The 17,182-nt window shown below is 41.7% G+C and overlaps 1 protein-coding gene across 3 annotated transcripts in view; it reads right to left on the bottom strand.

The window, feature by feature from the left end:
- SIAH1 (siah E3 ubiquitin protein ligase 1) overlaps window positions 1-13,986 on the bottom strand; it is a 29,998-nt gene extending 16,012 nt beyond the window's left edge. Inside the window, exon 1 of one of the 3 annotated variants that reach the window (XM_059153394.1) lies at window positions 13,850-13,986. The gene's annotated coding sequence lies outside the window, so the exon portion shown is untranslated. Of the gene's footprint in view, window positions 1-11,410; window positions 11,550-13,487; window positions 13,659-13,849 lie in introns of those variants that run through there. The other 2 variants (XM_059153393.1, XM_059153396.1) reach the window with 2 other exon arrangements.
- Between the last annotated feature and the right edge of the window lie 3,196 nt (window positions 13,987-17,182).

Below are 17,182 nucleotides of genomic sequence, written 5' to 3'. Positions count from 1 at the left end.
AACAGATGTACTTCCTACCAATTCTCTAAGTTTTCAAAATGTTTATGTTTATAACATCAGAGTTCCATAACTCACCAATTCCTAGACAGTAATTTCAATTTTTAGTGATGCACTATTGACAACATACCTGGAGAATGTGGCTATATACAGTGAAAAGAATTTGACTGGAATGAGAAGCTCAAACCTGAATTCCTACTTCAGCTCTTATTAAGTATTTTGATATTGACCAAAATTACAATATCCTGGGCCCCAAATTTCTCATTTGTATGGGGCCCTAGGTGGCTCATTTGGTTAAGCAGCAATGATCTCAGTCTGCCTGTCCCTCCCCCTCTGCTCCTCTCCCTGCTGGTGCGCATAGGCCCTCTCTCTCAAGTAAGTAAATAAAATCCTTAAAAAAAAATTTCTAAAACTACCACAACACTGGACATCAATTAGCTGAGATCATATACATGGAAACATTTGATATATTAGTAACCACACAATCACCTGGTGATGTTTACAGAGTCATACTAGGAACCCTGCAATTTATCACTAAATAAAAAAGACCTGGACTATACAGGATTTTACTGAAAACTGTTGTTTCAACCTACTGTGTTCATTTTCATGACCTCAATTTGGGATTCTATCTGAAGTCTGACAAAGATCGGAGTTTGCTGTGACTGAAGCTCCATAAACTGGGCACCTACCGACCTATAAAGAACTGTGCCAGCAGCTTCATACACACCATTTATGTAAGCCTCAGAAATTAGGCTGTAGCTCCACACTACAGATGAGGAAACTAAAGATCAAAAAAATTAAGAATAAGCACAGAGCCTGATTCCAGATTGTCTGCTTTGTCCCGAAGTCTCATTTCTTTCCAATAACCCTCACATACAGTATAATCTCCTATTGGCACTGAATATTTAACTTCTCATCCAGCACATCTTTTCAAATTATATACAAGTTGACCAAAAAGAAAATAAAACAAATAAAAAGAAAGAAAAGAAAAAAGAATTTCCCTAAATTCTTTAAATTAAATCTTTGGCCCTAGCAAGTAGTTGCTTTTTGAATTTTTTTGTATCAAAGTGGCAGAATCTGATAGTCTGAGTTTGTCATTAAACCATCAGACATTAAATCAAAGTATCAAGCAGTGAAGAGCAGAGAAATGCGAGTAAAAGAAGAGGATCAAGCAGGCTTTCTCAATCTTCTTATTTTACACCACACATTACTAAATAATGGAATTACTGGTAACACACTTGAACTTATCAAAACTTTATCACAATCATGATTACAACACAATCACTCCTGCAATATAACCAAATCTCAGTGTGTCCAATATTCACTTATTTGTATCCAAGTCTGAATACAATGGTTTATTACCAGGATTATGTTTTGTATTCTCTCAGGATGTAAAACTGTCACACAGTCCAGAAGATGTTTGTTTCCTCTTCTGCTCTATCTTGGCATTAAGCTATACTACCCAGTTCTATCTATGCTGTAACATACAATCCATTCAATTCCACATTCCATCTGGAAAATATAGCAGATACACACACACACAGGCCATAAATTTTTAATCAGATCAAAACTGGCAGTAACCCATGAAGAGTTGGTGACATTGCTTGGGAGACAGAACAAATTAATGAGGTAAAAAGTCATAATACATTATATGGTAGGTAGCTCTTTTACTAGTAAAAGAGTAGAAAAATAATGGAATTTATGAAAAAAAAATACCATATTAAAAATTCATGGCACCTTTTCAAATTAAGTATTTCATTGAAAATTATAATTTGTGTCTTCATAAGCATTATATTTGAAACTCCAGCCAAATCATTTCCAATATTTCAAATAAGGATGTAACACATGAACTAACTTAATACTCAAATTTTCCTCAAACTTAAAACAAAAAATAGAAGATTTTTCTCAAACTAAGATTCTGTTCTCCGGGGGGGGGGGGGAGGGGGGGAGGGGAGGTAACCACATTTTTCTACAAAAATTGAATGTTTTATTTTCCTATGTTTAATAATCTAAAAACCAGTAGTGGCACTTTCTGAGTCATGTGACTCCATCTGGTAGCCAAATAATTGAATGCTCCCATTCGCATTTATGGTCACACTGGCTCCTCCCAAGTCAGTACTACAGTACTCTAATCATGAAGGACTAAAGACAAAAGCAGAAGGCCACCTCAAATGCAAATGATGCACTGGTATAAAGCAAAGCCCTAATGGCATCATGGTTTTCACTGAAGCATTTATACACTGGTAAGAAAATACAACATGTATGGTGACCATACCATACCGGCCAATTCTGGTATGTTTAACTCAAAAAGAAGAGCATAACAACAGACCACTGCATAACTCCATGTTGTTTCTCAAGACTTCAATTTAGCAGATAGTATCCAGTGCTTTAGTAAATCAGTATAATTCGAATTTCACCCTGATTCTGCAGTTTTGATTGTATTTAATGTGCAAGTTATGAACTGTCACCAACATCTAACAGAACTGACTCCTGTCTAATAAACTCCGTTCACTGTCCCCACACAGTTTTCCTAGCTCACCAGCTACTCCTCAGTTTCCTTTATGGATTGCTGCTCTTCTCCCCAACCTCTTGACACTAGGAGTTGTCCATGGTCCTCACTCCGTTGATCTCATTCAGTCTTAGTTTTTAAATTCCACCAACATCTCCAGCCCAGATTAAAAAAACAAACCAAAAAAAACCCTCCAGATTTCTCTTAAACCCAAGATTTGTACATCCAACTTCCCAGGTATCCTGGGGGTGCAGGGATGGGGTCGGGGGTAGAGGCGAGCTGCTGAACAGAGCTGAACTCCTGGTCTTCCCCCATACAACTCAACCCCACCACCTTCCCTTCTCTTGATGGCCACTCCATCCCTCCAGTTACTCCGTTCAAAAGCCTTCAAAGTCATCCTTCCTTTTTTCATCCTTCTTTTTTCATAACTAAAACCACCAGGAAATCTTACTCTATCACCTTTAAACATATATCTAGAATCCAGCCGCCGCTCACACCACCTCTCTAAATACAATCAACATAGTTCAAGCCACCATTATCTCTCACCAACATTATTACAACAGCTTCTAAACAGCACCCCCTCCACTCCATTTCCATCCTTGTCTCTCAACCCCTACTCCAGTATGTTCTGAGCACAGCAGTCAAAAAATCCAGTTAAAATTTATATCAGGTCATGTCACTCCTCTGCTCAATACCCTTCCTAGGCAACCCATATCCAAGTAACAGATACAATCTTGAACAACCTATATGGCCCTACACAAAATAATTACTCTCTGACTTTAGCTCCCACTTCTTTCCCTCTCACTCACTGCACTATCCTCCTGATTCCCTAAGACTAAGATGTTCCTTTGGACCTCTGCTTTAACATACTTTCCTCCTGAATGTCCTGATAACTAATTCTCTCACCTTTTTCTAATCTTTGCATGTATGCTACCTTCTCCATGATGCCCACCCTGCTCCCTCTATTTAAAAGTGACCAGCACTTTGCCCACTGACGCCACCATCATGCACTGCTAATCCTTATCCATTCCACTACCCACTCTGTCTTCCCTTCTCCTCCCCCATTTCTGCTCTATTTTTTCCCCACAGAATGTATTACCTTCTATCAGGCTACACAATTTAATTATTATGCTTGCTGTTGTAGCAGCACTCCTCCTCCTCAACCTGGAAGGCAGGAATTTTTGTCAGGTTCAATGATGTATCCCAAATACTTAAAAATGCCTAGCACACACACAGGCTCAATAAATTATTTGTTGGGTGAACAAATAAATCAGAAAGGAAAAGAACTTTAGAGCAATAACATCCAAAGCTAGGTAAAACAGAGTGATGCTTTTTAAAATCCTCAAAGAGAACGATTACTATTCTAGAATTCTAAGTGCAATCGAAATTACCTAAAAATATTGAGGGCAGAATAATGATGCAAAGTCTCAAAACATTACTTCCCCTGGATATGTTTCAGGAAGCTCCTGGAGGACAAACCCTTCAAACATAATGGAACAAACCAAGAAAAAAGGCAACATGGGCTACAATTAAGTAAGAGTTAACCCACAAGAAAGGTAAAAGGAACACTGACAATGACAATTTTACACTAGTGGCAGAAGGCGACATGAAGCATCAAAGCACGGTGAACACGCAGACAAGTGTTAAGGAATGTGGGGTGGAATTAGCGGTAAGCACAGGGAACACAAAGCAAGACAAGCATTAACGTCAAGGAAAATTATACAAATTCCAATTAAACAGTACAAGGAAAAAAGTAACAACAGCTTACTATATGGCTCAAATTGTGAATAACTTTTACAATTATAATAATGCAAATACAAAATCATGATGTTACTAAATTAAGAAAGTATATAAATGGGAAGGTTAGTATATGTGATGGAGACAGAAAGACAAGTTAAATCCACAAAAGGAATTCAACAGATAAGGCCTAAAATTGAAATGTGTATTTAATAATAAAAGCATGTTAGAGACAAAGACGGTAAATACAAAAATAATCAACTCAGTAAAAACAGTTGCTGCTGGCAAAGGATACCTGGAGAGGACTAGAGGCTGGAGTTTTTCTTCAAAAACACCAACGTAATAGAGTATTTTATTTTGAATTAAATGTGCATGTAAAACTAGAGAAAAAGGAAAAAGCAGTTCAAAAACTTGGTATAAGAAATCACAAACTGCATGTATTGCTTAAGAAAGGACAGAAAATGGGGCGCCTGGGTGGCTCAGTGGGTTAAGCCGCTACCTTCGGCTCAGGTCATGATCTGAGTCCTGGGATGAGTCCTGCATCGGGCTCTCTGCTCAGCAGGGAGCCTGCTTCCTCCTCTCTGCCTGCTTGTGATCTCTCTCTGTCAAATAAATAAATAAAATCTTTAAAAAAAAAAAAAAAAAGACAGAAAGAAAGAAAGGACAGAAATTTCTTTTCAAAGATTGGATTCGAAGTATTGGCAAAGATGTGGGGAAAGAGACTTTCCTACACTGTTGGAAATGTCCACTGTAGAAGCTTCTAAGATTTGGCAGTTTGTTTCAAATTTTAAAGTGTGTATACTCTATGACCCAGCAATTTCTTCCAAGTCCCGCTTCTAACTTACAGTTGGCAAAGCTTTATGTATCCGGATGCCTACAGCAATCCTGTTTATCACAGCAAATAAACTGAAAATTTAAGTCCTATCTTAAGAGAGTGACTAAAATATATGGTCCATACAACAGAACACTATTCTGTCTTTATTTAAAAATAAGATGGGCTCATATATACTAATATAAGAATCAACCTTTTTAAATGAGTGGGTTAAAAAATAAAACCACATGATATCATAACCCTACTTACTTTAAAAGAAAAAAAACTGTTAAGTAAATACACCCTCTGATATGGCTGTTGTATGTTTGTATGTACCGTATAATGACAGAAAAGAAACTAAAGGCATACAAACTGCTGAATACGGTTTTTAAGGACTTAAAGCAAGGGATCAGAGAAGGAGAGAGGCGACTCAAATTTGGAACCAAAAATCACAGAGATCAGAGATGGGACCACTGAACTATAAGCACACAACGTATCAAAACTGCAGGATACAGACTATAAGCACAAACATCATCATTTAGAATTACACAGTTCAGGGGCTCCTGGGTAGCTCAGTCAGTTAAGCATCTGCCTTCAGCTCTGGTCATGATCCCAAGATCCTAGGATTGAGCTCCACATCAGGTTCCCTGCCTAGCAAGGAGCCTGCTTCTCCCTCTCTCCCACTGCTCGTGTTTTTCTTGCTTGCACTCTCAAAAAACAGAATCTTTAAAAAAAAAAAAAAAAAAAAAGGAATTACACAGTTCAAATACGTAGTTAGTGGCAAGTGGTAATCATTTAACAGGCAAATACCTACAAGGATTTATATCAGATCAAAGAAATTTAAAGTCAGTCTTTAAAAAAAATAACACACATACACATAGACTAGAAACTATGCCAAAATGTCTACAATGGTTACTCTCCAATCATCAGATTATAAACAATCATGGGGAAAATAAGGTTGCATTTCTGTATGCATTCCTCAAATGTTCCATAAAACATACATATTATTTTGGTAATAAAAAAGGATTAGATTTCAGTACGTATTTTGTGTCACCATACTCTCCTGCTAATGAGCTGCTGGAGACTTCATACAAAAATTGAAACACTGAGAAATCAAGAGCTGATTTTCTCTACCTGCCTTGATGCTTTTTCTCTCAGTTTTTTTTTTTTTTTTTTTTTTTTTTGCTTAAAATGCCTCAAATATATGGGTACTAATAGGGGAAAAAATTTGAAACCACCCATTCATGTACAAATATCCATATATCTCATATACATATTTTAGTTTATACTTTAAAAAATCATAAATTTAGCATTTTCAAAGTTAACTGTAAGACAAAACTTTTCAGATCACCTCGCCAAACAAAATCAAAAGAATACAGTCTACAGAGATCAATTCACAACTATCTGTTTTAAGACAACTGAAGATGTCCCTAACAAAGCTAAATCAGGGTTTTTCACATACACACACACACACACACACACCTGAATTTTAACCAAACTCAAAGGGGCAGAAAGTAAAACACAAAGGAGAAAATAAAATAGCAAGAATTTTGAGAAGTTAGATTATTCCATTTACTTAAATCAATTATTGAAGTAATCTTTCCAAGGTAGTCTTTGAAAGAAGCTAGTATACACTAAATTTCTTTTTTTTTTTTTTAAGATTTTATTTATTTATTGAGAAAGTACAAGCAGGAGTGGCAGAGAGAGGGAGAAGCAGGCTCCCACTGAGCAGAGACCCTGGCATGGGACTCAAACCCAGGACCCTGGGATCATGACCTGAGCAAAAGGCAGATGCTTAACCTCTGCTTTACAGACTGAGCCACCCAGGCACCCCTACACTAAATTTTACTGCAGCTAAGTCTGTCAGAATGACAATAATAAATAACAGGACAGTGTAACACTTCCTATAAAATTCATGACTGCCATTAAAATTCTTCTAACTTTTTAAGAAAATACTTCTCTCTGGCAATATCTACTTTTAAAATAAAGATTATATGTCCAAAGCTTTTCCCTCAAACTTTCTCTTTCTCCTCCCCCGTGCTCCCCACACCCTCTGCTATTAAAAACAATCAGGGGATGCCTGGGTGGCTCAGTCAGTTAAGAGTCTGAGTCTGACCTCAGCTCAGGTCTTGACCTCAGGGTCCTGGGTTGGAGCCCTCCCTTGGTCCAGCTAGGTGCTCAATGGGAAGTCTACCTATCTCCCTCTCCCTCCGCCCCTCCCCCTGCTTGTGACCTTTCTCCCTGGTCTCTCAAATAAATAAATAAAATCTTAAAAACAAACAAAAACCACAAGTAAGTTCAACACGACTGGGCAATCTCAAACCTAATGAGAGGTCTTTGTCAGTTACCATCCTGGTCGCTTTGGCTCAAGCTTAGGAGAATAAACTGAACCAAAACAGACAATTTTATCTAATAATAATTCAGCTTAGAGTGCCTGAAGATTTACTAAAACAAAGCAAAAAACTAAAAGTAATTGGGACACACAGAAGCTGGTCACAATGGTGTGTTCTCTTCGTGAAAATTTATCAAGCTCTATGTTTACCTTTGAGCATTTTTTTCTATTTATGCTATACTTCAACAAAAAAATTTACATTTAGAAAGAAAAATACTATTGCTCTAGATAGTCTCCAAAATCTCCTGGAACAGTATCAGGCTTCCTCATTGGCTAATACATCACAACACCTCTCCCCCTCCTCTGCTCAGTTTCTTAATGCGTCTATTACATCTTTAACCAACCACAGTCTAGTATTCACTAACTATAAATACTTTCAACTGGTGGCTTCACCCATGCTTCCTTTAGAAAATACCACGAAAGGCATCAAATGCAGATTTACCACCTCCTTCCCTCCCTTCAGAATGAAGAAGGGACCGGCACTCACGGCTCTCTTCTCGCCTACTCACACTTCACAACCCTTCTATTATATTATCCCTCTTTCTTACATAAATCCCTCCCTTTTTCTACCAGACCATCCCTCTAATAACCAAACATGCTCTAGTATTGTCCATCTGGCTTCTGGGAGACCACATCCCCCCTGTCTGGGAGACCACATCCTACCTCACTATCTCATTCTGGATGTCCCACAGATATCTCAAATCCAACATACCAGAACTTTCCATTTTACTGCTATCCTTCTGTCCCTATTCCCTCCTTCAGTCTTTCCCACCTTGGTAAACAGCACTATACTCCACACAGCTGCTCAAGCCAAAAACCACCTAATTCCTTCCTTCCTCACCTCTCACATCTAATCCACCAACAAGTCCTGTTAATTCTATCTCCAAAATATATCTTAAACCCATCCACTTTTCTTCATCTTCCCTGCCACCACCTTAATCCAGCTCATAATCCACTACTGCCTAATCAAAGAAATGGTCTTCTGACCAATCAATTCTCCAAACAAAAGCTAAAGCTATCTTAAAAGTTAAAAGTGAATTATGCTACTCCTTTAATTAAAACCTTCTGATGGCTTCTCAGTACCCTTAAAATAAAATTTACATTTCTTACATTGACTTCAGGATCTGATCCCTGGCTATCTCTCCCCATCACCCATTTATTCCAACAACACACTCTTCCCTTAACTTTTAGAACAGTAAGTACATGCTCATTCAAGCCTCAGGGCCTTCACCTCTGCTTCTCATTCACTCTGAAAGGTTCTCCCTTCACTCCTTCAAAGGGCTAGCTCTTTATCCTTTTATCATAGCTTAAAAGACAGTCCTTCTGACAGCAGGTCTCCACCCCACCTCCATTATTCCTTACTTCAGCACTTTTAACTCCTTTATAGCACAGATGGTTCCCAAGTTACAATGGCTTCACTTGTGATTTTTCCCTTTATGACGGTGCAAAAGCGATATGCTTTACTTTGAATTCTGAATTGTGAATTCGGAATTCTCAATCTTTTCCCAGGCCATCAATGCACAGTATGATACTCTCTCCCAATGCTGAGCAGCGGCAGCAAGCTACAACTCCCAGTCAGCCAGGCAATTCAGAGAGAAAACAACCAATACACTAATAATCACTGTTTTTCACTTTCAGTACAGTATTCAAGAAACTGCGTGAAATAGTCAACACTTATTATAAAATTGGCTTTGTGTTAGATGATTTTGCCCAACTGTAGGCTAATGTGTTTTTAGCATGTTTAAGGTAGGCGAGGCTAAGCTATGATGTTGTACTAATGCATTTTCAAACTACGATATTTTCAATTTACAAGGATTTAAAAAGAAACACAACCCCACAGTAAGTGGAGGAAGATCTGTATATATCACAATAGCTAATTCTGTTTATTTCCCTCACTAGAATGTAAATGGTAATATTTACAGAAATTAAGAAACTTAACTCTTTTTTTTTAATTATTTAAGCACTTTCTATGGATAGGAAAATGTGCTTTTAAAATACAAACAGTGTTCCACAAACATAATAAATAGTAAGTGACAGAGCAAAGAGACACCTTCAGGTCTAATTCTTCAGAGTTCTGTCCCCTTCACCCCTGAACAATAATACTGCTACTCTAGCATTAGAATAAGGGGAATGGGGCCAGCTGCAGCCTCACGAACTAATGAAAACTAAGGCTTGGAGAGTTTAAATAATCTGCCCAAAGTAGCACAAATAGATATTTGAGAGACTGAAGTACAATCATGAGCAAAGGCAGATTAGGTACAGAGACTATTCAAGAAACAAAGTCAGCTTGACTAGGCAGGACAAGAAAAAACGTTGGAGGATAAGGCTGGAGAACCACATTTTAAGGATAGTGTGAGGGTTATTAGTTTGTCAGTCATTCAATAAACATTTACTGAGCACCAAGTACATACCAGAAACAAAGCTAAACTCTAGACCAACAAGGGTGATTAAGACAAAGTCCTCATAAAGACTGTAGTCACAGAGATTGCCTCCCTAGTAAGGGGGGCAAAGCAGTACAGAAAAAATACAGTTCAGAGGGATACCTGTTAAGAGTGGGGTCCAGTGTGCTATAGGAATACAGAGATGACACCCAATTCAAGATGGGAAGTCCATCTTAGTGTCTCAGCTAAATGATGTCTAGGCTGAGATTATAGAGCTAAACTGAAAGAAAGAAAATATGGTGCACAGAGGCACTTGCAAGTACCTAACTGAAAATGCCTGTGTACTTACTCTCCATACCAAGGAACTCTGTACTTCATACTAAAGTTCTTGTAAATTGCCTACATTAGGAAGCTCCCTTCAACTACAATAGGAAGAACTGAAGGGAGGAGGCAGAGACCAAAGTAGACAGACCACTTAGAAGGCAGAAGACTTGAATGTAAATATGAAAATGACTGAGAGAGAAGCAATACAAGATTGAGACAACCAGATGGCAACAATATCAGGACCCGATGACCAACTGAAAATAGGGTCTAAGAGCCTTGCACAGTTGGAAATAATAAAGGTTTTAGTTTTTGACATGTGACTCTTTAATACCTTGGTATATAAAAGTGGGAAATACCTGAAGGAAAAGACACTGTCAAGAGAATGAGAAGACAAACCACAGACTTGGAGAAAATATTTGTAAAAGACTTATCTGATAAAGGACTCTTATCCAAAATATACAAATAACTCTTGAAACTCAACAATAAAACTAACAAACCAACTTAAACCTTAACAGACACCTAGTAGGTCAGGAAACAAGTATGTACTGAGTGTTAGACACTGAGGATATACGAATACAAAACACAATTCTTGCCCTCATGCATTAGATACTCTAATAATTATAGCCATGGAAAACCAAGTAATTTTGAGTGCTTTAGAAAAAACCACTATTTAAAAGAAATGATTAAGGATCTTACTATTATAAAAGTGGAAAATTTATCCCCAGTTGCTTCTCGGAGGAAGGGAGCCAGGGAGAGTCGGGAAGTCTGAGGTTTTCATGTATTGGTTTTGTTTGTAGGGAGGATATATACCAAAAGTATTCAGAATTTGAACATTTACACAGTGTGTATGGAAATTCCTCAATTACAGCCGAAAGGCTGTAACATCTCTTTAAGCAAATAAAGAAAAACCTACAATCTTTGGAGACTGAATAAATCAACAGCTTTGAAACACAATTTAAGGGGTCACTTTGCAGTATTACTAAACTTACTATTGCTCTCATTATGTAAGACTTGTTTTCAAAACACTGTATATACAGAAAATGAAGTCCTAGTCTTCACATTATGTCATTGCTGTCATAGCTAGATATCTTCTTTATGACTCCAATTAGTTTAAGCCTAATTATAATAGTCTTTAAATTACAGATATTAAAGAATACTGCTCTACATCAATTTTATAAGAACTTTGCAAAGCTCAGAAAGAACAGATATTAGGCTAAAGTGAATTAAATATCTGAATTTGTAGTCTGTGGAATACTTACCATGAAAAGTTCCGTATCTATTAATTATACCATACTTCAGTTTAAAATATTAATAAGTGTTGCTAAATTATGCTGGAAAGATGCCAACAGGGGGCATTTGAACCAATTCTATACCTAAAGGAAAGATTTTGGCAAAGCAAACTTTAAGGCTGCAACTAACCATTTCAGATCACAAGTTTCTGTAATTTCCAGAATGAAAAATTACACAATTTGTATAATCCACTTTAAGTCTCAAAGTCTACTTGTCATCAACCTCTCCTCAAATCAATACCCTCTCCTCCACAATTTGAGCCAGTATCTCCCTGATAAAATTACCAGACCATTACATTTATCACACTACACTTTGCTCTATCCTTATATGTCCAAAAGAGGTGGTAACACCACAGACACCTAACACTCAAAGGGATTCATGGTTCAACTTTTCCAGGTTAGTTAACGCCAAGTGCTTGGAAGCTAAATGATCCATAAATGTAAAAGTGCTAAAAGGAAACTTCATTTAATCACTTTGGTTTTTAAATTCCAGACCAAGCAAAACCTATTCAAATCCTTTACTATATAAATTTCCAAATGCCATGATCTCAAAAGTGCCTGTTCGTTTATCATCTAAACCTCTTATTTTCATTCTGTACAACTAACAAAATGCAGTAAAAGAAAAACCCAAGCACTAACGACGTACCACGTGATTTCACATATTCTGGTCTATGAACTTCCAACGTATCCATCATGCCAAGATAAACTCCTACCATGTTTCTTAATAATAACAGTCCTAGCAGCAAACATTTATTAAGCCCTTACACGGGCCTGCCACTGCTCCAAGTCCTTCATCTATTATCATCTCATCAGTTCTCCCAACAATCCTAGGAGGTAGGGACTGTGATTACACCCATTTTGCAGATAAGGAAAATGAAGCACTGAGAGTTTAAGCATCTTGCCCAAGGTCACAAACCGGTGTGGCAGGAGGGACTTCAGAGTCGGGCTCCCAACATTCAACTGCTGAAAAGAGTTAACAATTTACCCTTGACAGCCGCTTATCTGGAAATGGTAAATGTTCAACTGCTAGAACTGGCAGTCGAATCGCTGCCCTATATCCAAGCTCATGGCTTCTGTGACTTTGACAAATCGGCTACACAATGTGATCTTTCCCAACACACAAACTGGGACTTCTTTCGATGTCAGAACAAACAAATTCTGAATCTTTCCAGGAATGGGGAAAGAAAAACCTACGCAGCACTGTGGTCCAGGTTACCCACATTCCTAAGTTATATCTCAGAGACTCGAAAAGGCCCCCAAACTACCTGACAAATGACGCCTAGGAAAACCAAGGTTTACAATAAAAAGCTGGGGCTTCCCTGGCAAGCCGTGCACGCGATCTCCTCGCTAACGACATAAACAAGGGAGGAGGCTGATTCTTCCCACGGCACAATGAAGGCTCAGGCCGGGAGCGGGAGCAGGAACGCAGCGCCATCAGAGACCGCCGCTCCCGGGGTCGCGGGCAGGCAGAGGAGGCCAAGGACGGCCAAGTCGCCCCGGCCGGGGCCTCGGGCCCCGGGCGGCGCGGGGAAGGGCTGGAGAGAAGGGCCGGCCACTGCCCGCACTCAGCTGACCTCCGCCATGTTGGCCGCACTCCCCGGGACCCTTCACTACAAAGGCCGGCACCCGGGCTCGGGGAGCGCCCTACGCCTCACTCGGCCGGGCCCGCCTCCCGGGCGCGCGGGGGCCGGGCCGGGCGGCCAGGAGGCCCTTCCCCGCCCTCGCCCGGCTGCGCGGGGCCGACCCCCGCCGCCGGCCTGCCGGGCCCGGGGCGCCGGGGGCGGGGGCGGGGGCGAAGGCGAGCCGGCTCGCGACGGCGGGCAGGGCTGAGCAAGGGAGGGGAGGGGCGGGGGGCGGCGCTCGACCGGGCGGCCGAGCTCCGGCCGAGACAAAGGCGCCCGGCGCCGGGGGCTGCCCGCGCCCCCGCCCGGGCGGCGCGACCCGGCTCCGCCGCCCTTCCCGCCCGCCGCCATTACCGGGCCTGAGCGTCCTCCTCCCGGAGAGCCCCTCGCGGCCGGCTCCTCCCTTCAGGCCGGGTCCCACTTACCTGTAGGCGGAGAGCGCGCCTCGGACCCCGGTCCTGGCTCAAACGCGCTCCGTCGCCGCCGCCAACCCCCGCCACTGCGGGCAGCGCCACCGCCTCTTGCCCGTGCCGGCACCGACAGTATACCCTGGGCCGCCGCCGCCGCCGCCGCCGCTCGAGAGCGCGCCCCGCAACGGCCGCCCCGGCTCCCCCCTGGCCGCCGCCGCCGCCGCCGCCGTCGTCGTTTCGCGCGTCCTCGAGCCCGCCGCGCGCCCCCGCTAAATACCACACACTGCGGCGGCCGCCATGAGGAGGCGCGGCCCCGCGCGCCGGCAGCCAGAAGGGGGCGGGGCTTCCCGCGGGTGCGCAAGCGCAGAGTCGCTCACCCGGTTGGCCGCGACCCGCGCGGGCATCGCGGTGCGGGTGTCCGGGGGTGGCGGTTGGGGCTTCGGCTCCTCGGTTACGGTTGCTGCGACTAACAGCTTGCGCCCAACAAACGCGAGCACGTCACGTTCTTGCCCGCAACCGTCCCCGCCCGGGAGAAACTGGCGCTTCCTGCCGCGTCAGAGAACTGTGGTCGCGCGCCCCCCGCGGGGCATTGTTCCGCCGCCCAAGGGGGTCGTCCTGTGCCCCCGCCTTCTATTTACGGCCGGTCAGGTCTGGTTTGCTGGTTTCACACGGCGCCTCCACCGGCCCTTCCCAACTACACTCTTTCCCAAAGGGAAAGAAACCGGCTGCGGCGGCCGCCGACCGGGACCCCACCCCTAAATGAGAAGTGCAAGCCCCTCCCTGAGGTTTGAGCCGCTCTTCAGCGAAAGTGGGACGAGTTTCAACGGCTTATTTTAGCTGACAAGTGGGTAGTAGGAAAAGCACGCCTTTACCCCCTGTGTCCTCACTCGTCTGGAAGTCTCACGCATGGGATTCTGCGTTTCTTTTTCAATAAAAAATAAAAGTATCATTCATAGTTCTTTGATGGGTGAAACGTCTGTATCTGAGCAAAGGCCAGTGTCTGAGGCGTTTACAAACTGGATTTCCATGTAAAAGCCTCCGTAAAAATACTACTCTCTGTAAAAACTTGAAAGGTACTTTTTACATAAGATATTAGAAATCATCCTGGGAGTAGCCTTTCCATTATCTCAAAACTACTCACCAATAGGAACGTCTTTTGGCTAGTAAGTTTTTATGTAAGCACTCTACTGAGAACACACTCAAAAGTTTGAGCTCCAAAGCCAAAGACCCAAAGTTATTTTAGGCGCTGATGCAAGCTGCTAATTTCTGGCTTCTCAACAAATTTGTGCGGTGTTGTGTGTTAATACTTCTACTTCTCAGCCTAATATTTTGCTGATTGTGGCTGCTGTCTTCCTCCGCAACCATTAGCACAATTCAGTGTTTCTTGAGGTTGGGAAAGTAAAAAGACCACACGTGTTCTTAACTGCAAGCTATACTACTAAGATACTAATAACAAGGTGGTCCCCAAAGCCCAAGTCAGAGGAACTTGGGTGAGTTATGTACAGTTGTTGGTGTTATCCATTCCTTCAACAGTAAATATTTACATAGAGATTCTAATATGTTCTGTTATACACTGCGCTTGGACATGCACGCAGCTTTCCCACTCAGGGAGACATTCACTTACCTATTTTTCATTCCTTTCTCCAATGCCAGGCATAGGAGACACTAATCCTGTATTCAGAGTAAAAGAAAAAAAAAAAGTAAAAAGTAAAAAAAAAAGATAAAGGTGCCTGATGCCAAGAAGGTATATAACTGGCCAGATAAATAATAGAGGGTAGGTGACTGAGAAAGAACCAAAGTTTTAGAAGAAATGAACCAAGTTAATTTCTTGCCCAAGTGGAAGACTTGAATGAAAGCGAAAACATTTCAGAGGAAAGCCTTGCAGGGTAAGAAGGCTGCCCAGTTGTAGGAACTGAAAACCAATCTCTGCTGTAGGTTTTTTCTCTTGGGGGGAACAGGGAAGGGTCTGAGGGCGCACAAGGCATGGGAATGTGGTACTGACGATGATGAAGTCGAAGAGGTGCAGACAGAGGTGGGCTTTGTGGGCCACGGTATCCAAATTATGTAATGGACAATACTTCTGGGGCTGGTGAGGCCAAGCAAGGATTCACTGGGGATAAAGTTGGAACTGTGCCTTGGTGTAGGGCTAAGAGTTGTCCAGACGAAGATGGAAAGGCTTTTCAAGCTGTGGTATAACATACATGAAGTCACAATCACAAAAGAGAATGTCCGAGACTGAATGTGATAGGGAGGTAGGCTTGGCTAAGGAGATTGGCCAAAATGAGCAAAGGCTGACCAGGGAGAAGACTTCTGATTAGGCAAGAAATGAAGGCCTGAACCAAAAGGAGGCAAAGAGCATGCTGAGGAGGGTTTTGGAGAGACAGTTGGATCTGGAGTGAAATCAGTTGGAATTAGGAAAAATAGGATATGAAGACAAGCAAAGAGCTGAGGAATCACGTCTTTCCAGGATTAGGTTCTAAACCCACCCATAAAGAAAAATTTAAGTGAATCAAAATAACCCTTAAAAATCCTTTGAATTGCCCATAATTGACAGTCAACATTATCTGTTTATACAATCCCATACCAGGTATGAACATATAAATACCCAACAGTACTTGCACAAAATATAATTTTGCAATATTCCTAATTACATTATTTAAACTGCAGTTTTCTCTCGCATATTTTTTGGTGGCTGGGGGTGTTATAAGGTCAACAAAGTTCAGTTTCTCTCCACTTCAGGGGTAACTTTTCCATTTTCATAGGTGATGCATTGGAAATAGTCATGTGGCCTATACTGGGTTGTAAAGTCAACTTTCTCGCTCTAAGGGAGAAGAGCAACACTGGACTATTGCTCCCCAGAACTTCTGGGCCTCTACAAACAGTGCAACAGGCATTAGCAAAGAAAGCCTGCCAATATGACAAAGTTCCAAACACCCTGCTTTGCCAGAATCAGCCTTTTGGCTCCCTCACATCCCTATCCCTTCTCTTATCCAGCAGCATTTGTCCATCTGAAAATAACAGAGTCTCACCTGGTCCACTGCTGACAGGAGGGAAGTCACCTTATTAGCTGGTGGATTCTTTTAAGCTGCAGGGCTTCCCAGGACAAAGTGTTCCCTGGAGACACCACATACCAATCTCCAAGTGTGGAAGATTTTACATCAGCCACTCAGAAGCAACTTCTGCCCCTGGAATTCTCACACTTGTCTTCCTTAGTGCTGGCTCTCAGCTAGCAGAGTCAAAATTACTTCTTCCTTCTCCTGCTTCCTGCTTATGCAAAACTAATCTCATTTGATTAATTTCATCTCCACTAATCTTAACCAGATTTAGGAAGGGTTCAATCTGATTAGTTCATTCCTATTGGAGGTATGAATGGAGGCTAACTGGGGCAGGCACATCACTACTATAAATGTTAAACATTTGAAGGAAAACAGCCTAGTTGTGAAGTAATTAGGCATCTGTTTCTGGATATAAAGACAGCTCTACTTCCAGGACAGTTAATCTGTAGAAAAGCGTTTGTTAAACTGTAAAGCCAACCCCAATAGTGCTCTACGTGATGATATTTTGGGATGAGGGCTGGATATTTTCAGGCCATACGGGGAAAATATTTCAGGGTAGGGACCTTCCTATCACCCTGAAATCACATCAATGACAATTCCATCTACTCCAATGGGACATAAAGTGCTAGTCCTGTAGCTGACCCCTCCCTCGTG

This window comes from Mustela lutreola, chromosome 16 (assembly GCF_030435805.1).
Source record: "Mustela lutreola isolate mMusLut2 chromosome 16, mMusLut2.pri, whole genome shotgun sequence".
Taxonomy (NCBI): Eukaryota; Metazoa; Chordata; class Mammalia; order Carnivora; family Mustelidae; genus Mustela; species Mustela lutreola.
The sequence above is the reverse complement of the archived record's forward strand: the minus strand, read 5'-3'. Positions and strand labels throughout refer to the sequence as shown.